The sequence below is a fragment of the Anomaloglossus baeobatrachus genome, chromosome 3 (genome assembly GCF_048569485.1).
Source record: "Anomaloglossus baeobatrachus isolate aAnoBae1 chromosome 3, aAnoBae1.hap1, whole genome shotgun sequence".
Classification (NCBI taxonomy): Eukaryota; Metazoa; Chordata; class Amphibia; order Anura; family Aromobatidae; genus Anomaloglossus; species Anomaloglossus baeobatrachus.
Window position 1 is genome coordinate 565,331,264 of NC_134355.1, and position 22,046 is coordinate 565,353,309.

Sequence of the window (22,046 nt, forward strand, 5' to 3'; positions counted from 1 at the left end):
GTTTTGTCACAAGTCAGCTTATGGGATCACCAGTGAGGTTCTCTTGAGTTAGGCCTCTTCAGACCTAATCAAGATCGAGCGCTCGGAGAGAAAAGACCAGCATCCATGTGGGCATGATCAATTTCTTCTGTTTATTTCATCAAAGTACAGTTTATTTATACCATTTACAGATCAATGTGATATTGCAAAAGAAAAAGAAAAAACTTCGAGCTGAACTTTACTAATTGTTCATATGACCTTTAAGTTTTAGCAAAACAAAAATGTAGAGTCATGCATATGAGATAAGAAGAACATTTAGAAACCATAATAATCCTTGAGTCTGTCTCTTATTCCGTAGGCTCCATAATGACTATGAACTACCATCAGATATACTTACTAATAACAATAAATCTTTAATAAAGAAAAAGAGAAACTATTAACCCTTCTATATCAATTTCCCCCTTTTGTAAATGGTATAACCTTCACTACACGGTCAGTAGGCGTCCAAACAGGAGCTGCTGGCTCATGGGCCTAGTACCCATGAGGGGTCTTCCTACCACTTCACCCATCCACCCTCAGTGTGGACACCTACTCCCGGTCAGCAGAGGCCATTTGGGGTCCGTAGTAAACTACAGAGGGTTCAATGCTGGGACTCTTAGAACATACATTATTCAATAGTTTAGGTAATGCATATATCAATGTTTTTACAGCTATATAAAGCAGTAGACAGAACAACAATATTTGCATACAGGTTTGTATAATGCCAGAAACCCAACCTGCTATGCCTTTAAACCAATTGGCTGGATTCATAAAAGAAAATGTATTTCCCCACCAGGAGTCCTTGTTGGCATCGTGCTCTTTTAACCATTTATCCCTAAGTTCACTTGTTTTCTGTATATCTGCTCTAACCTGGAGGTTGCCTGCAGGGTCAATGTAATGGCAACAGGCAGGACCAATTATTTGACACATTCCGCCGTCTTTTGCTGTCACAAAGTCTAGCACTATAGTATGCTGGTTAGTGACTACAATTAATTGTTTTTGTATAGCATTGGTAGCATTTAGAATCTCAAGAACCCGAAAAATTTGATCATCCAGGTAGTCAGTGGACTCTACTAGCTTGTCCCACATTTGCATTAAGAAAGGGTGTATGAAAATAGCACTAAATACCTTATTTGCTTTTCCCAATCCTACTACATGAGGCCTACCATTTGGCCGGGGTTTATTATCTGCTGCTCGTTTATACAAGGTATGAATTGGGACAGCTGCTACATCTACTTCACTATGAGGAACTATGAAAGTGGCTGGTGTAAGTCTGGCAAGTGTGCAGACCCCTCTCATGTCAGGGCTCACCCACTTGTGAGCACGATTCCCACAAACCAAAAACACTCCCTCTGGGAAAATACAAAAGTGAGTTTGACTTTGTACACAATAAAGCAGATTCAGAAGCCCCTTCATGACTTTATGAGCACACCACGTATTGTTCATTTGTTTTCCGGTCATACCCGAGATACAGCTACCCCGCTCCCTCCTAAAAGTCCGTCTAATAAATGATGATGTACAGCCCTCAATACCCTTCTGATATACTGTCTCATTGTCCTTGGTTGAGTCATGTGTATGTATATAGAAACAGTTATTGTCTTCTCCACAATTTCCAACACCATTGTATTGAAGACTGAACCATAATCCATCATGGGGAATGGGGCCCGAATGAGGAATCTTAGTCTTTATTTTGGCAATTATGCCCATGTCTGAATCGTATTCCATCCACCACGAGTATCCATCGGGTCGAGTGATATTTAGCTGGAACCAGGGTTTAGTGACCCATCCAACTATAGTCAATGTAGCAGATACATCACGAGGTACATCTTCTCCCAAAAATCTAGATTGAGTCCAGGTTTCATTGTGTATACAGTCTGGTACCAATACCTCCTGTGGTTCCAGAGGTAAGGCTAAATAAGGCATAGTCTTTGAAGAAATAGGACTGTGTGTGCAGATCCAACAGTCTTTTGGCTTTTCTCCCTCCATGTCCTCAGTAAGAGAAATATGGTGGCGAATGAGTTTATTATCCCAGTCCGTATTAAAAAGTTCGCTCAGTGTCTTTGTTTGTTGCAGCAACCCTGCTACACCTAGCAGGATAATTAGCAAGACTGTCATTCTGCCGGTGGAGTGACCTTTTTACAGTGACTGGCGTGGATCCAGGTGGGTTTTCCCTCAAGTTTCACTGAGGTGGATGTGGTCAGCTGGACTTGGAATGGGCCATCAAAGCGTGGATCTAGGCTCCTTCTCACGTGTCTGCGCACGACCACCCAATCACCTGGATTCAGCTGATGCACATCTGCACTTGCATTGGGATCTGGAATGGATGAAAAGACATGTTTATGCACCACATTAAGTCTTTCCTGTAAGGCCTGGACGTAGGCTGTCATAGTGCCGTGTTGCATCTGTAACACTTGTGGAAAGTAGAGACCTGTTTTTGGGGCACTACCAAAAAGGACTTCAAAAGGAGACAAGCCTGTCTTCCTATTTGGAGTGTGTCTGACTGAAAAGAGTGCCAGGGATAAGCACTCTACCCAATTCTTTCCTGTCTCTGCCATGGCCTTTTGAATTTTTAGTTTAAGTGTCCCGTTTAATCTCTCTACTTTTCCACTGCTCTGTGGATGATAAGGGGTATGGAATGCCTGCTCTATTCCCAGGGCCTGCATAATGTCCCTCATTATTTCTCCAGTGAAGTGTGTACCCCTGTCACTTTCTATGGCTTCTGGGATGCCATACCGACAGACTAGTTCCTTCATCAGTTTTTCTGCAGTTGTTTTAGCATTTGCACATTTTACTGGATAGGCCTCAACCCATCCTGAGAAGAGATCTACACATACCAGGACGTATTCATACACTCCTACCTTGGGTAGTTGTATGTAGTCTATCTGCAGTCGTTGAAACGGATAGAGCGGTTTGGGTGTTGCTTTCTTAGGGACTTTTACTGTTTTACCTGGGTTGTGTTGTGCGCAGATAATGCAGGATTGTACGTGTTTGGAGGCTACGTAACTGAAGCCAGGAGCGATCCAGAAGGCATTCACCTGGTTACACATGTGACTTTTTGAGGCGTGAGTGGGGCCATGTGTTGCTTGTGCCATCATAGGGAACAGGGACCTTGGTAAACACAACCTGTCCTTACTTTCCCATACTCCATTCGAGTTCAGCCCAGCTCCCATTTTCCCCCAGTGTTCCTTCTCTGTTTGGGCAGCCTGATGCTGGAGGGATTTCAGGACATCCAGACTCACTGTGGCTGGGACTTGCTGGCTCCCTGCCACTATCCTCTGATCCCTAGGCCTCTTTGCCGCTGCTTTCGCAGCCGCATCCGCCCTTCTATTGCCCGCTACCTCCAGTGAGTCACCTTTTGTGTGTGCTTTCACCTTAATGATGCCAACCTGGACTGGTAACATTAGTGCCTCCATTAACTGTTTTACCAATTCTGCATTTTTAATAGGCTTACCAGCTGACGTAAGAAAAGCTCTACTTCTCCAGATAGGGCCAAAATCATGACAGATCCCAAATCCATACTTTGAGTCTGAATAAACATTAATTTTCCTACCTGACCCCGCTCTACACGCCTCAATGAGCGCTGTTAGCTCCGCCTCCTGCGCGGACATGTGCGGCGGGAGTGGTTCAGCTCGGATTACCTCATGCGAGGATACTACTGCATATCCAGTGTAGAATCTCCCATCCAGGTGGTATCTGGAGCCATCTACAAAAAACTCAAAATCTGCATTAGTAATAGGTGTATCATAGACATGTGGAAAACCTGCTGTCTCCTGACTCATCAGCTCTATGCAGTCATGCTCGTGCGTCATGTCAAAGTATTCATCCTCACTTGCTACCATTGTCACCAATTCCCCCTTTTCTGAATCTACTGGCAAAAGGGTGGCTGGATTCAGAACATTACACCTCTTGAGGGTGACATACTCAGGAATCAGAAGGGCACATTCAAGTCTGAGCTGTCTGGCCATAGACAGGTGTTTTGGTTGGACTTGCACAAGTATAGCATGAATGTCATGCGGGGAGTAAATTGTTAAGGGAAATGTCAATGTGATCTCGCAAGCTTTCCCTAGCAGTACTGCAGCAGCCGCTACAGCACGGACACACGTGGGTGACCCTCTGACAACTGGGTCCAATCGCGCTGAGTAGTAAGCTATTGGTCTTTGTTTGTCACCATGTTGCTGTGTGAGGACGGCTGTCGCATGCCCTCCCTGTTCTGTGCAAAACAAGAAAAATGGTTGATCGTAATTTGGAATACCCAGGGCTGGGGCAGATACAATGAGTAGTTTAAGGGAATGAAAGGAATCAATAGCTTCCTGAGTGAGGTCAAAGGGGTCAGATGACAGACAATCATAGAGGGGTTGCATCATTTGCGAGGCAGACCTTATCCAAGGCCTGCAGTATGACACTAAGCCCAAAAAGGTGCGCAGTTGCCGGTGGGACCTGGGTAAGGAGAGATTTTGGACTGCTTGTTTTCTCTCCTCAGTCAGGTGTCTCGTACCTTCAGAGATACAGTGACCCAAAAATGTTACCTTTTGCTTACAGTACTGTAATTTTTCACGTGAAACTTTGCAACCATTCTCTGCCAGAAAACACAACAAAGAAATTGTGGCTTCCTTGCAGGACGTCTGGTCTGGACAGCAGAGCAAAAGGTCATCCACGTACTGCAATAGCGTAACCTGTGGATGAGGCGGTTGCCACTGCTCCAGAATTCCTGCCATAGCTGTAGAATAAATGGTAGGTGAATTCATTCCTCCTTGCGGGAGGACTGTCCACATGTACTGTTTCCCCTCATGTGTGAAGGCAAAAAGATACTGACAGTCAGGGTGTAGAGGCACTGAGAAAAAGGCATTTGCCAAATCAATTACTGTAAAACATTTGGAGGTCCCTGGGATTTGTGACAGTAAGGTATGTGGGTTTGGAACAATTGGTGTTACACTCTCAGTGACAGCATTGACAGCTCTCAAATCATGCACCATTCTGTACGTGTCAGGGGAACCTTTGGGCCCTTTTTTCTTGATTGGATACAAGGGAGTGTTACAGGGGGAGGACCTTTGTACTAGAGCCCCTGCTTCCACATATTCTCTTATATCTCTGGTCAGGGCCATTGATTTCTTCTGTTTATTTCATCAAAGTACAGTTTATTTATACCATTTACAGATCAATGTGATATTGCAAAAGAAAAAGAAAAAACTTCGAGCTGAACTTTACTAATTGTTCATATGACCTTTAAGTTTTAGCAAAACAAAAATGTAGAGTCATGCATATGAGATAAGAAGAACATTTAGAAACCATAATAATCCTTGAGTCTGTCTCTTATTCCGTAGGCTCCATAATGACTATGAACTACCATCAGATATACTTACTAATAACAATAAATCTTTAATAAAGAAAAAGAGAAACTATTAACCCTTCTATATCAGAGTGAAGCTCAACTCCCAGACCTACTGCCAGTTTCTGGAAGACAACTTCTTCAAGCAGTGGTACAGGAAGAAGTCTGTATTGTTCAAGAAAAACATGATTTTCATGCAGGACAATGCTCCATCACATGCATCCAACTACTCCACAGCATGGTTGGCCAGTAAAAGTCTAAAAGATGAAAAAATAATGACATGGCCCCCTTGTTCACCTGATCTGAACCCCATAGAGAACCTGTGGTCCCTCGTAAAATGTGAGATCTACAGGGAGGGAAAACAGTACACCTCTCGGAACAGTGTCTGTAAACAGATCAAGCAACTGGCAGAATCTATGGATGGTAGGCTGTTGAGTGTCATCATAAAGAAAGGTGGCTATATTGGTCACTAAATGTTTTGGGTTTTGTTTTTGCATGTCAGAAATGTTTATTTCTAAATTTTGTGCAGTTATATTGGTTTACCTGGTGAAAACAAACAAGTGAGATGGGAATATATTTGTTTTTTATTAAGATGCCTAATAATTCTGCACAGTAACAGTTACTGCACAAACAGATATCCTCCTAAGATAGCCAAATCTAAAAAATACCCACTCCAACTTCCAAAAATATTAAGCTTCGATATTTATGACTCTTTTGGGTTGATTGAGAATAGAGTTATTGATCAATAATAAAAAAAAATCCTCTAAAATACAACTTGCCTAATAATTCTGCACACGGTGTAGGTTTATGTCTGTTTATATGCATTTTGTGAATGTCTTCAAATATGTATATATGTACGTATGCCTGTATACGTTCTTATCTGTGTGTGTGTGTGTCTGTGAGTACATGGGGCACACAGACTCTTTCGCCCGGTGCCCACAAAAACCTGGAGCCGGCCCTGACTTGTATATAAAAGATGTAATAATATGCACAGTACATTACAATGAATGATAATATCCAGTGCAGATGATATACATAAGTACAACATTACAGATAATATCCAATAGAGACATTATATCACAACTGACTGGGAATTAAATTACATGCATCCAAAAGATATATACATAGATACAGCATAAATGATATAAAAAGGGTAGAAACACAGGAAATGTCTATGCAAATTCAATAATACAATAGATAAAAAGATGTAATAATATGTAAACGTATCGCCTCTGCAAGAAGTTTAATCTGCTGCTGCTGTTCCTCTCGCTGCTGCTGCAACTGTTATAACAACAGCCTATTGGTTTCCTGCTGGGCTTGTTGTTGTTGCTGCTGAGCATGCACCAGGTGTTTAATCACGCCCTCCATCTTGGGTGAATCAGCCTTGCCACTCACAGCCGCCTTCACCCAGGACCAGGGCCGTATTTACCATTAGGCACCCGTGGTCCGGTGCCTAGGGCGGCAGATTGTGAGGGGCGGCACCTTCTGGCAGCAAAAAAAAAATTTTTTTTTTTTTTTTTTACATTTTTTTTTTTGTGGCCGCCGAGCACAGGGAGCTGATTGACCCCGGAACTGCCGGCGCCTGCACTTCCGGGGTCACAGGCGCGCGCCAATCAGCTCCTTCCTCTGTGCTGCGTCCACTGCTGTGTGGACGTCACATGCAGAGCTCACAGCAGGACGCCGCGGAGGACGTGATGGAAGCCGGTGTCAGAAGAGGATACTCACGTGAGCCAGGAAGATGGCGGCGGGCACTGGAGCAGGTAAGTGGATTCATAAGGAGCGTGGGAGTGTCTCTAATGCAGACCGGAGATCTGCGCATGCGGGGGGGGAGGCGGCAAAGGCAGATACTGGAGGGAGGCAGAGGCTGAGACTGGGGGGAGGCTGGAGGGAGGCAGAGGCTGAGACTGGGGGGAGGCTGGAGGGAGGCAGAGGCTGAGACTGGAGGGAGGCAGTGGCTGAGACTGGGGGGAGGCTGGAGGGAGGCAGAGGCTGAGACTGGAGAGAGGCAGAGGCTGAGACTCGGGGGAGGCTGGAGGGAGGCAGAGGCTGAGACTGTGGGGAGGCTGGAGGGAGGCAGAGGCTAAGACTGGGGGAGGCTGGATGGAGGCAGAGGCAGAGACTGGGGGGAGGCTGGAGGGAGGCAGAGACTGGGGGGAGGCTGGAGGGAGGCAGAGGCTGAAACTGGGGGGAGGCTGGAGAGAGGCAGAGGCTGAGACTGGGGGGAGGCTGGAGGGAGGCAGAGGCAGAGACTGGGGGGAGGCTGGAGGGAGGCAGAGGCTGAGACTGGGGGGAGACTGGAGGGAGGCAGAGGCTGAGACTGTGGGGAGGCTGGAGGGAGGCAGAGGCAGAGACTGGGGGGAGGCTGGAGGGAGGCAGAGACTGGCGGGAGGCTGGAGGGAGGCAGAGGCTGAGACTGGGGGGAGGCTGGAGGGAGGCAGAGGCAGAGACTGGGGGGGAGGCTGGAGGGAGGCAGAGGCAGAGACTGGAGGGAGGCAGAGGCTGAGACTGGAGGGAGGCAGAGGCTGAGACTGGGGGGAGACTGGAGGGAGGCAGAGGCTGAGACTGTGGGGAGGCTGGAGGGAGGCAGAGGCAGAGACTGGGGGGAGGCTGGAGGGAGGCAGAGGCTGAGACTGGGGGGAGGCTGGAGAGAGGCAGAGGCTGAGACTGGGGGGAGGCTGGAGGGAGGCAGAGGCAGAGACTGGGGGGAGGCTGGAGGGAGTCAGAGGCTGAGACTGGGGGGAGGCTGGAGGGAGGCAAAGGCAGAGACGGGGGAGGCTGGAGGGAGGCAGAGGCAGAGACTGGAGGGAGGCAGAGGCTGAGACTGGAGGGAGGCAGAGGCTGAGACTGGGGGGAGACTGGAGGGAGGCAGAGGCAGAGACTGGGGGGAGGCTGGAGGGAGGCAGAGGCTGAGACTGGGGGGAGGTTGGAGGGAGGCAGAGGCTGAGACTGGAGGGAGGCAGAGGCTGAGACTGTGGGGAGGCTGGAGGGAGGCAGAGGCTGAGACTGGGGGAGGCTGGAGGGAGGCTGAGGCTGAGACTGGGGGGAGGCTGGAGGGAGGCAGAGGCAGAGACTGGGGGGAGGCTGGAGGGAGGCAGAGGCAGAGACTGGGGGGAGGCTGAGGCTGAGACTGGAGGGAGGCTGAGGCTGAGACTGGAGGGAGGCTGAGGCTGAGACTGGAGGGAGGCTGAGGCTGAGACTTGAGGGAGGCTGAGGCTGAGACTGGAGGGAGGCTGGAGGGAGGCTGAGGCGGAGACTGGGGCAGGCTGAGGCTGGGGGGAGGCAAAGGCTGAGACTGGGGAAGAGAGGCTGATGCTGAGGGAAGATAGAGGCTGATGCTGGGGGAGAGAGGCTGATGTTGGGGGAGTGGGAGAGAGGGGCTAATGCTAGAGACAGAGGACAAGGGATGAGGGATAGTGCAATGACAAAATCGATTGGGTGGGGGGAGTGTAAGGACTCAGAATAAGAGGGGGCAGCATTGGGAGCTCATTGTGAAGAAGGGGCAGCATGTGGGGGATCAGTATGGAGTGGAGCAATGTAGGGGAGTCAATATCAAGAGTGAGGTAGTGTGTGGGGGGGGGGGGTCTCAGCATAAGCGTTAGTGTGGTGGTCTTAGCATGAGTGGGGCAACATGAAGGTCTCATTATGGAAAAGAGGAAGGCAGCATTAGGAGCTCATGGAGAGGGACAGCATGCATGGGACATTGTGAGAAGGGGGCAGCATGCATGGGACACTGAGGAGGGGGCAGCATGCATGAGACATTGTGAGGAGGGGGCAGCATGCATGGGACATTGTGAGAAGGGGGCAGCATGCATGGGACACTGAGGAGGGGGCAGCATGCATGAGACATTGTGAGGAGGGAGCAGCATGCATGGGACATTGTGAGGAAGGAGCAGCATGCATGGGACATTGTGAGGAGGGAGCATCAAGCATGAGACATTGTGCGGAGGGAGCAGCATGCATGGGACATTGTGAGGAGGGAGCAGCATGCATGGGACATTGTGAGGCGGGAGCAGCATGCATGGGACATTGTGAGGAAGGGGCAGCATGCATGGGACATTGTGAGGAGGGAGCAGCATGCATGGGACATTGTGAGGCGGGAGCAGCATACATGAGACATTGTGAGGAGGGGGCAGCATGCATGAGACATTGTGAGGAGGGAGCAGCATTCATGGGACATTGTGAGGAGGGAGCAGCATGCATGGGACATTGTGAGGAGGGGCAGCATGCATGGGACATTGTGAGGAGGGAGCAGCATGCATGGGACATTGTGAAGAGGGGGCAGCATGCATGGGACATTGTGAGGAGAGAGAAGCATGCATGGGACATTGTGAGGAGGGGGCAGCATGCATGGGTCATTGTGAGGAGGGGGCAGCATGCATGGGACATTGTGAGGAGGGGGCAGCATGCATGGGACATTGTGAGGAGGGGGCAGCATGCAAGGGACATTGTGAGGAGGGGGCAGCATGCAAGGGACATTGTGAGGAGGGAGCAGCATGCATGGGACATTGTGAGGAGGGGGCAGCATGCATGGGACATTGTGAGGAGGGGGCAGCATTCATGGGACATTGTGAGGAGGGGGCAGCATTCATGGGACATTGTGAGGAGGGGGCAGCATGCATGGGACATTGTGAGGAGGGGGCAGCAAGCATGGGACATTGTGAGGAGGGAGCAGCATGCATGGGACATTGTGAGGAGGGAGCAGCATGCATGGGACATTGTGACGAGGGAGCAGCATGCATGGGACATTGTGAGGAGGGGGCAGCATGCATGGGACATTGTGAGGAGGGGGCAGCATGCATGGGACATTGTGAGGAGGGGGCAGCATGCATGGGACATTGTCCTCACATCATGCTGCTCCCTCCTCACAATGTACAGATCATATTTCATAATCGAGGAAGGTGTGGTGCATATACAGTAGTTTATAAGGGAGGGCAGTGTGGTGTTTATTAGGGGCAGTGTCACAGTCACAGTATATAAGTGGGGACGGTGTGGTGGGAATATTTTATACTCATGCTATGTTTTGATGTGCCTGTGGTGATTCCCATTGGGGGGGGGGGGTTCGTTTCTTATTGATACTTTTTAAAGTGTGCTACAGAGTAGATCTGCCTTAAACAGATGTCGTGTGCGAAAACTCAGTTTTACGTTGTCACTAAGGGGCGCGACCACTTAAAGTGCCTAGGGCAGCATGAAGGCAAAATACAGCCCTGCCCAGGACATATATTGCTCCTGCCGCCGTCACACGTTGTTCCTGGGAACGTTGCCCGCAGACCAACACCAAATGTAACAAGGCTACTCACTTGGCTGCGTGTTGAGGTAAGGACAGGAACGGTTTCATTAGAAAAGTCCAGCAGGTTTATTTTAAAAGTCTCATAACCTGCTTCAGCAGAAACATAAAGCAAGCCTTTTCGGCCACAAAGGTATAAAACAACAACAAAAAAAAACAAAAAAAACCCAATAAGTCCGTGTCACTGCGGGCGTGCCCGCTCGGCATAAACAGTCCACTTTCACACAGAGCTCCTCTCTGTTAGAGTCCAGCAATCCCCAAACACAGACACCCTATGAGACTCCTGGTCTCCTTTTATATCCACAACCAGACCCAGAAGTGGAGGTATGTGAGCAGCCAGACCCACCCATCTCTCCGGCTGCTCGTAAAACCCGGCCCTAATATTCTCCCAGCACTACATGTACTGGAGCTTACTCCCGGGCTTACATTACAGAGGATAACCATCTCTGCGACACATACCTCCCATCGACTATAGGACCAGTAACCCTGTTACACACCTCCCCCCTCTGCCCAAAGCCGTGGGGCTTGGCACCTTCTACCACTAGACAAGGGAGTCTCGATAGGGCATCAGCATTACCATGCAGCCGCCCAGCTCTATGTTCAACATGGAAGCTATAATCCTGCAGGGCTAGAAACCAACGAGTAACTCTGGCATTCCTACCCTTTTTCTCCCTCATCCACCTGCATGATCCGAGATCAGCCGAAACTGCCTACCCAGCAGGTAGTATCGTAAGGTGTCCACCGCCCACTTTATGGCTAAACATTCTTTTTCTACGATAGAATAATTCTTCTCACAAGGCGACAGTTTTCTACTCAGGTAAAGAATGGGATGTTCTTCTCCGTGTAATTCCTGAGACAGGACCGCTCCCAATCCAACTTCTGAGGCATCCGTCTGGACCACGAACTCCCTCTTGAAGTCGGGTGCCACTAGGACCGGTTGTTTACACAATACTACTTTCAATTCCTGGAATGCCGTTTCCGCCTCTGAGGTCCACTTGGCCATAGCTGATTTTGTCCCCTTAAGGAGGTCAGTCAGAGGTGCAGCTACCACAGCAAAGTTGGGAATAAATCTTCTATAGTACCCTACGATTCCTAGAAAGGCCCTGACCTGCTTTTTCGAAAGCGGTCTTGGCCAGTTCTGGATTGCATCCACTTTGTTAATTTGGGGTTTAATTACACCTCTGCCTACCACATAGCCTAGATACTTGGCCTCTTCTTTTCCCATGGCACACTTTTTCGGATTTATAGAAAACCCCGCCTTCCTCAGTGCATCAAACAACGCCTGGACCTTTCCCAGATGGCTTCCCCAATCAGGGCTAAAGATCACAATGTCGTCCAAATATGCCGCTGCGTAATCTTTATGGGGTGCCAAGATCTGGTCCATGGCCCTCTGAAAGGTGGCCGGGGCTCCCTGCAGTCCAAACGGCATCCGGGTGTATTGGAAGCATCCGTCAGGCGTAGAGAAGGCGGTCTTTTCTTTGGCATTTTGTGACATGGGAATTTGCCAATATCCTTTTGTCAGATCCAGGGTGGTTATATACCGTGCCGGGCCCAACCTCTCAATCAGCTCGTCAACACGAGGCATCGGATATGCTTTAAACTTGGAGACTTCGTTCAGCTTCCGATAATCGTTACAAAATCTCCATTCCCCATCCGGCTTCGGCACAAGGACAATTAGACTGGACCAACCACTCTTGGACTCCTCGATGACTCCTAGTTTCAGCATTCGTTTCACCTCTTTGGAGATCGCCTCTCGCCGAGCCTCAGGAATTCGTTAGGGTTTTATGTTCACCCGCACGTGGGGTTCCGTCAGAACCTCATGTTCTATTACCTGGGTATATCCAGGTAGGTCCGAGAACAGGTCTCTGTTCTGCTGAAGTAACTCTCGACATTGCTGTTTTTGGGGCTTTCGACAGCGACTCTGCCACGATTACATCTTCAATGTTATCTTTTGGCTTGGCCACCAAACATGAGGTTTCCCGGGATTCCCTGTCTTGCCATGGCTTGATAAGGTTGATGTGGTAGATTTGATAGGGTTTCCGCTTCCCGGGTTGATGTACTTTGTAGTTCACTTCTCCCAGTTTTTCTACTATTTCATATGGCCCTGCCATTTGGCCAGAAACTTACTCTCCACTGTCGGAATCAGCACGAGTACCCTGTCTCCGGGGCTGAATTGTCTCACTCTGGCAGACCAATTGTAGATCCTTGCTTGAGCTTCTTGTGCCTGGAGGAGGTGCTCTTTTACGATGGGCATTACCTTAGCCATCCTCTCCTGCATCTGGGCGACGTGTTCAATGACGCTTCGGTAGGGGGTCACTTCGGCTTCCCAGGTCTCCTTGGCTACATCTAAGAGTCCCCGGGGGTGTCGGCCATACAGGAGTTCAAATGGAGAGAAGCCAGTAGAGGCCTGTGGAACCTCCCGGATAGAAAATAGTAAATACGGTAGCAGGCAGTCCCAGTCGCGGCCATCCTTCTCAATTACCTTTTTGAGCATATTCTTTAATGTCTTGTTAAACCTTTCCACTAGACCATCCGTCTGTGGATGGTAAACCGACGTCTTCAATTGATTAATCTGGAGGATTTTACACAACTCCTGCATCACCTTGCTCATGAAAGGGGTCCCTTGGTCAGTCAGGACCTCCTTTGGTAGCCCTGTCCGGGCAAAGATGTGAACCAACTCACGGGCTATACTTTTGGCCGACGAGTTTCTCAGGGGCACTGCTTCCGGGTAGCGTGTTGCATAATCGAGGACCACCAATATATATTGGTGCCCACGAGCAGACTTGACAAGAGGACCTACCAAGTCCATGGCAATTCTCTCAAACGGAACTTCTATGATGGGTAACGGCACTAGGGGACTGCGGAAATGAGAAGTTGGAGCGGTTAGCTGGCAGGTGGGACAGGACCTGCAATACTCCCTGATCTTACGGTAACATCCGGGCCAGAAAAACCTTCTAGTAATCCTTTCTTGAGTTTTATCTACGCCCAGGTGGCCACCAAAGATATGTGATTGGGCTAAGTCCAACACTTTCCGCCTATAGGGCCCTGGGACTAGCAGCTGCTCAATTGTTTCCTCTCCTATCTTTGTGACCCGGTACAACAAATCCCCGCCCATCATGAAATATGGATATCTAGTGTCAGCTCCGGGCTCCTGAGCTATGCCATTTATGACTGTTACACTATTGAATGCTTCCCTCAGAGCTAGGTCCCTATGCTGGGCAGACCCAAAGTTTTCTATGCTCACCCCTAACTCAGGAACATCTGGTTCAGGAGACGTTGTCTCCTCCTCATCACCCACAAGCACACACAAAGGGAAACAGTCAGACACCGGCTGTGGTGGGGCTTCGTTTGGAGCGATCTGGCTTTGCTCCGAGCCTCCGGTCACGTCCCCCTTCCCCCACAAGTCCCAAAATAAGGAAAAGTCTCGACCAAGGATAATGGGGTGCAACAAGTCTGGGACCACGCCCACTTCGTGGGAATCAGAACCTTGCATCGTCTCAATAATCACTCTGGCCACAGGATAGTCTTTCGCATCCCCGTGGATACAGCGGACTCCAATCCTCTTTCCTGGGATCAAGTTCAGCGGGGGTGTGGCCCTTATCAGGGTCACCAAACTCCCCGAGTCTAATAGACCAGTCATTCGCACCCCGTTTACCTTTACGGGACATGCTTGTGGCCCCTCACTGGAGGGACAGTCCACACTGCAGGCCGGATATGCGTAATAGGAGCGCCGCCGACCTAAGTTACATTCCATCTGTTCGGTGGTCAGGGGACAACGGGCAGCAATATGACCTGGGCCATGGCATCTAAAGCAAATTATGTCCCCAGTTGAAACCTTCGGTACTAGCTCCGGTGCCCCCTTTGTCCTTGAACGTCACGCCCCTTTTTGGGTATCCACCCCCTGTTGGGAACCCCAGTATGTAGAGGGTGAGTTCTGTGGCTTCCCCAACAACCCCTCTACCACCTGGTATCGCTCGACCAAACCGACCAGGTCGTCAGCATTCTGGGGATCACCCTGGGCAACCCATGTCTGTATCGGTCTCGGAAGGGAGTGCACGAACCGATCCATTACCACTCGCTCCACCATCTGTGCTGGGGTAGAACCAAGTGTACTAAGTCAAACATCTGGGAGCGGGGCGGTTTGTCACGGTGATACGCCCAGCGATGGACCCGTTGGGCCCTGACAGTCATTGTCACCCCCAGGCGAGCCAAGATTTCGGTTTTTAATTTTACATATTCTTGCGCATCGTGTTGGGCCAAGTCATAGTATGCCTTCTGCGGCTCCCCTGTTAAGTATGGCGCCAGCACCTCCGCCCACAGTACTTCCAGAAGTTTCTCACGCTCGGCAATTCTCTCGAACACCGTTAAAAAGGCCTCTATGTCATCCCCAGGGGTCATTTTCTGCATCGCATTCCTTACCGCCTTCTGGATGCATGAGTCCTCACCTGGTATCTGGGTTGGATCAGTTCTCGGACCACGTATCGCCTCTGCAAGAAGTTTAATCTGCTGCTGCTGTTCCTCTCGCTGCTGCTGCAACTGTTGTAACAACAGCCTATTGGTTTCCTGCTGGGCTTGTTGTTGTTGCTGCTGAGCATGCACCAGGTGTTTAATCACGTCCTCCATCTTGGGTGAATCAGCCTTGCCACTCACAGCCGCCTTCACCCAGGACATATATTGCTCCTGCCGCCGTCACACGTTGTTCCTGGGAACGTTGCCCGCAGACCAACACCAAATGTAACAAGGCTACTCACTTGGCTGCGTGTTGAGGTAAGGACAGGAACGGTTTCATTAGAAAAGTCCAGCAGGTTTATTTTAAAAGTCTCATAACCTGCTTCAGCAGAAACATAAAGCAAGCCTTTTCGGCCACAAAGGTATAAAACAACAACAAAAAAAAAACAAAAAAAACCCAATAAGTCCGTGTCACTGCGGGCGTGCCCGCTCGGCATAAACAGTCCACTTTCACACAGAGCTCCTCTCTGTTAGAGTCCAGCAATCCCCAAACACAGACACCCTATGAGACTCCTGGTCTCCTTTTATATCCACAACCAGACCCAGAAGTGGAGGTATGTGAGCAGCCAGACCCACCCATCTCTCCGGCTGCTCGTAAAACCCGGCCCTAATATTCTCCCAGCACTACATGTACTGGAGCTTACTCCCGGGCTTACATTACAGAGGATAACCATCTCTGCGACACATACCTCCCATCGACTATAGGACCAGTAACCCTGTTACACACCTCCCCCCTCTGCCCAAAGCCGTGGGGCTTGGCACCTTCTACCACTAGACAAGGGAGTCTCGATAGGGCATCAGCATTACCATGCAGCCGCCCAGCTCTATGTTCAACATGGAAGCTATAATCCTGCAGGGCTAGAAACCAACGAGTAACTCTGGCATTCCTACCCTTTTTCTCCCTCATCCACCTGCATGATCCGAGATCAGCCGAAACTGCCTACCCAGCAGGTAGTATCGTAAGGTGTCCACCGCCCACTTTATGGCTAAACATTCTTTTTCTACGATAGAATAATTCTTCTCACAAGGCGACAGTTTTCTACTCAGGTAAAGAATGGGATGTTCTTCTCCGTGTAATTCCTGAGACAGGACCGCTCCCAATCCAACTTCTGAGGCATCCGTCTGGACCACGAACTCCCTCTTGAAGTCGGGTGCCACTAGGACCGGTTGTTTACACAATACTACTTTCAATTCCTGGAATGCCGTTTCCGCCTCTGAGGTCCACTTGGCCATAGCTGATTTTGTCCCCTTAAGGAGGTCAGTCAGAGGTGCAGCTACCACAGCAAAGTTGGGAATAAATCTTCTATAGTACCCTACGATTCCTAGAAAGGCCCTGACCTGCTTTTTCGAAAGAGGTCTTGGCCAGTTCTGGATTGCATCCACTTTGTTAATTTGGGGTTTAATTACACCTCTGCCTACCACATAGCCTAGATACTTGGCCTCTTCTTTTCCCATGGCACACTTTTTCGGATTTATAGAAAACCCCGCCTTCCTCAGTGCATCAAACAACGCCTGGACCTTTCCCAGATGGCTTCCCCAATCAGGGCTAAAGATCACAATGTCGTCCAAATATGCCGCTGCGTAATCTTTATGGGGTGCCAAGATCTGGTCCATGGCCCTCTGAAAGGTGGCCGGGGCTCCCTGCAGTCCAAACGGCATCCGGGTGTATTGGAAGCATCCGTCAGGCGTAGAGAAGGCGGTCTTTTCTTTGGCATTTTGTGACATGGGAATTTGCCAATATCCTTTTGTCAGATCCAGGGTGGTTATATACCGTGCCGGGCCCAACCTCTCAATCAGCTCGTCAACACGAGGCATCGGATATGCTTTAAACTTGGAGACTTCGTTCAGCTTCCGATAATCGTTACAAAATCTCCATTCCCCATCCGGCTTCGGCACAAGGACAATTAGACTGGACCAACCACTCTTGGACTCCTCGATGACTCCTAGTTTCAGCATTCGTTTCACCTCTTTGGAGATCGCCTCTCGCCGAGCCTCAGGAATTCGTTAGGGTTTTATGTTCACCCGCACGTGGGGTTCCGTCAGAACCTCATGTTCTATTACCTGGGTATATCCAGGTAGGTCCGAGAACAGGTCTCTGTTCTGCTGAAGTAACTCTCGACATTGCTGTTTTTGGGGCTTTCGACAGCGACTCTGCCACGATTACATCTTCAATGTTATCTTTTGGCTTGGCCACCAAACATGAGGTTTCCCGGGATTCCCTGTCTTGCCATGGCTTGATAAGGTTGATGTGGTAGATTTGATAGGGTTTCCGCTTCCCGGGTTGATGTACTTTGTAGTTCACTTCTCCCAGTTTTTCTACTATTTCATATGGCCCTGCCATTTGGCCAGAAACTTACTCTCCACTGTCGGAATCAGCACGAGTACCCTGTCTCCGGGGCTGAATTGTCTCACTCTGGCAGACCAATTGTAGGTCCTTGCTTGAGCTTCTTGTGCCTGGAGGAGGTGCTCTTTTACGATGGGCATTACCTTAGCCATCCTCTCCTGCATCTGGGCGACGTGTTCAATGACGCTTCGGTAGGGGGTCACTTCGGCTTCCCAGGTCTCCTTGGCTACATCTAAGAGTCCCCGGGGGTGTCGGCCATACAGGAGTTCAAATGGAGAGAAGCCAGTAGAGGCCTGTGGAACCTCCCGGATAGAAAATAGTAAATACGGTAGCAGGCAGTCCCAGTCGCGGCCATCCTTCTCAATTACCTTTTTGAGCATATTCTTTAATGTCTTGTTAAACCTTTCCACTAGACCATCCGTCTGTGGATGGTAAACCGACGTCTTCAATTGATTAATCTGGAGGATTTTACACAACTCCTGCATCACCTTGCTCATGAAAGGGGTCCCTTGGTCAGTCAGGACCTCCTTTGGTAGCCCTGTCCGGGCAAAGATGTGAACCAACTCACGGGCTATACTTTTGGCCGACGAGTTTCTCAGGGGCACTGCTTCCGGGTAGCGTGTTGCATAATCGAGGACCACCAATATATATTGGTGCCCACGAGCAGACTTGACAAGAGGACCTACCAAGTCCATGGCAATTCTCTCAAACGGAACTTCTATGATGGGTAACGGCACTAGGGGACTGCGGAAATGAGAAGTTGGAGCGGTTAGCTGGCAGGTGGGACAGGACCTGCAATACTCCCTGATCTTACGGTAACATCCGGGCCAGAAAAACCTTCTAGTAATCCTTTCTTGAGTTTTATCTACGCCCAGGTGGCCACCAAAGATATGTGATTGGGCTAAGTCCAACACTTTCCGCCTATAGGGCCCTGGGACTAGCAGCTGCTCAATTGTTTCCTCTCCTATCTTTGTGACCCGGTACAACAAATCCCCGCCCATCATGAAATATGGATATCTAGTGTCAGCTCCGGGCTCCTGAGCTATGCCATTTATGACTGTTACACTATTGAATGCTTCCCTCAGAGCTAGGTCCCTATGCTGGGCAGACCCAAAGTTTTCTATGCTCACCCCTAACTCAGGAACATCTGGTTCAGGAGACGTTGTCTCCTCCTCATCACCCACAAGCACACACAAAGGGAAACAGTCAGACACCGGCTGTGGTGGGGCTTCGTTTGGAGCGATCTGGCTTTGCTCCGAGCCTCCGGTCACGTCCCCCTTCCCCCACAAGTCCCAAAATAAGGAAAAGTCTCGACCAAGGATAATGGGGTGCAACAAGTCTGGGACCACGCCCACTTCGTGGGAATCAGAACCTTGCATCGTCTCAATAATCACTCTGGCCACAGGATAGTCTTTCGCATCCTCGTGGATACAGCGGACTCCAATCCTCTTTCCTGGGATCAAGTTCAGCGGGGGTGTGGCCCTTATCAGGGTCACCAAACTCCCCGAGTCTAATAGACCAGTCATTCGCACCCCGTTTACCTTTACGGGACATGCTTGTGGCCCCTCACTGGAGGGACAGTCCACACTGCAGGCCGGATATGCGTAATAGGAGCGCCGCCGACCTAAGTTACATTCCATCTGTTCGGTGGTCAGGGGACAACGGGCAGCAATATGACCTGGGCCATGGCATCTAAAGCAAATTATGTCCCCAGTTGAAACCTTCGGTACTAGCTCCGGTTCCCCCTTTGTCCTTGAACGTCACGCCCCTTTTTGGGTATCCACCCCCTGTTGGGAACCCCAGTATGTAGAGGGTGAGTTCTGTGGCTTCCCCAACAACCCCTCTACCACCTGGTATCGCTCGACCAAACCGACCAGGTCGTCAGCATTCTGGGGATCACCCTGGGCAACCCATGTCTGTATCGGTCTCGGAAGGGAGTGCACGAACCGATCCATTACCACTCGCTCCACCATCTGTGCTGGGGTAGAACCAAGTGTACTAAGTCAAACATCTGGGAGCGGGGCGGTTTGTCACAGTGATACGCCCAGCGATGGACCCGTTGGGCCCTGACAGTCATTGTCACCCCCAGGCGAGCCAAGATTTCGGTTTTTAATTTTACATATTCTTGCGCATCGTGTTGGGCCAAGTCATAGTATGCCTTCTGCGGCTCCCCTGTTAAGTATGGCGCCAGCACCTCCGCCCACAGTACTTCCAGAAGTTTCTCACGCTCGGCAATTCTCTCGAACACCGTTAAAAAGGCCTCTATGTCATCCCCAGGGGTCATTTTCTGCATCGCATTCCTTACCGCCTTCTGGATGCATGAGTCCTCACCTGGTATCTGGGTTGGATCAGTTCTCGGACCACGTATCGCCTCTGCAAGAAGTTGAATCTGCTGCTGCTGTTCCTCTCGCTGCTGCTGCAACTGTTGTAACAACAGCCTATTGGTTTCCTGCTGGGCTTGTTGTTGTTGCTGCTGAGCATGCACCAGGTGTTTAATCACGTCCTCCATCTTGGGTGAATCAGCCTTGCCACTCACAGCCGCCTTCACCCAGGACATATATTGCTCCTGCCGCCGTCACACGTTGTTCCTGGGAACGTTGCCCGCAGACCAACACCAAATGTAACAAGGCTACTCACTTGGCTGCGTGTTGAGGTAAGGACAGGAACGGTTTCATTAGAAAAGTCCAGCAGGTTTATTTTAAAAGTCTCATAACCTGCTTCAGCAGAAACATAAAGCAAGCCTTTTCGGCCACAAAAGGTATAAAACAACAACAACAAAAAAAAAACATAAGTCCGTGTCACTGCGGGCGTGCCCGCTCGGCATAAACAGTCCACTTTCACACAGAGCTCCTCTCTGTTAGAGTCCAGCAATCCCCAAACACAGACACCCTATGAGACTCCTGGTCTCCTTTTATATCCACAACCAGACCCAGAAGTGGAGGTATGTGAGCAGCCAGACCCACCCATCTCTCCGGCTGCTCGTAAAACCCGGCCCTAATATTCTCCCAGCACTACATGTACTGGAGCTTACTCCCGGGCTTACATTACAGAGGATAACCATCTCTGCGACACATACCTCCCATCGACTATAGGACCAGTAACCCTGTTACAAATAGTACACCCCATTAATATGGGGAAATCCCTAAACATTGGAAGTAGCAATGAGCATATCAGGTATTATGGTACAGGGGTTTTTACACACGAAGAGGGGAGAAAGAAGGGAAAAGAAAGTTCCTTATAACTGTAACATCCAGAGAGGTCTGAGAAGCTGCCAACCTTCCATCAATAACTGGCATCAAAAGGTCCACAATGGCGTGATCAGTGGCCTGAGGTGCATCCATAATCGCCTCGGAGGGAGCATCTGGTGATGAGGGTGCATTTTGATTACGCCAGAGGTGTATCTAAGGGGCGGGAGGCTGGCGGGGCATCTGCCCCGGGCACAACTGTCATGGGGGCGCTGTCAGGCCGGCTGATGTGGGGCTGTAAAAATCTCTCTCGCAGCACTTCTCTGCCCTGTAGTGGGAGCTGGCTATTCTCTGAGTGCAGCTGTCAATCTATATTTACAGTATGGGGGAGTGAGAGTGGGGAGAGGGAACTATCTGAAGACACAGTATTGGGGGGACAGAGGGTGGTTAGGGGGCAGTATCTATAAACACTGTATGAAGGAGAAAGGATGGGAAGAGGCAGCATCTTTAGACACAGTATGGGGTAGAGAGGGAAGTATCTGTGGACACAGTGTGGTGGGAAGAAGATGAGAGGGAAGTATCTTTGGAAACAGTATGGTGAGAGAGAGGGTTAGGGGTGATGTATAGGGAGAGAAGAGACGGTGAGGGGTAATGTATACAGACATAGTATAGAGAGTGAGGGTGAGGGGTGATGTATACAGTCATAGTATAGGAGAGTGAGGGTGAGGGATGACATATGGGGAGAAAGGGTGAGAGGTGATGTATACAGACATCAGGGCCGGCGTCAGCACGCGGCATACCTGGGCAAATGCCGGGGCCCTGGAGAGCCGGGGGGGCCCACTCGGCCTCGTCAGTTCTGGTGCCCCTTGGCCGGGGCCCCCTCGCCTTAGTTCTGCTGCCCCCGGGCCGAGTTCCGCAGTCCTCGGCAGGAATCTGCAGCGCCGTCCCTTTAAGGCGCGCAGACTTCCTGGTTTGAACTTCATCTGTGCGCGGAGCTACCGACCGGCCTGCTCAGTCCCACAGATGAAGGAGTTGCAGTGCCAGCCAGCGACCCCCAGCACAGCTCTTCTCTCCGGCGCTGTGTGGGCCCCCTCTCCGGCGCTGTGTGGGCCCCCTCTCCGGCGCTGTGTGGGCCCCCTCTCCGGCGCTGTGTGGGCCCCCTCTCCGGCGCTGTGTGGGCCCCCTCTCCGGCGCTGTGTGGGCCCCCTCTCCGGCGCTGTGTGGGCCCCCTCTCCGGCGCTGTGTGGGCCCCCTCTCCGGCGCTGTGTGGGCCCCCTCTCCGGCGCTTTGTGGGCCCCCTCTCCACCGTGACCTGAGAGGTATGTGCCCTCCCCGCCCCCGATTTATGGGCCCTGGGGAGCTGTATGGGCTTCTCCCCCC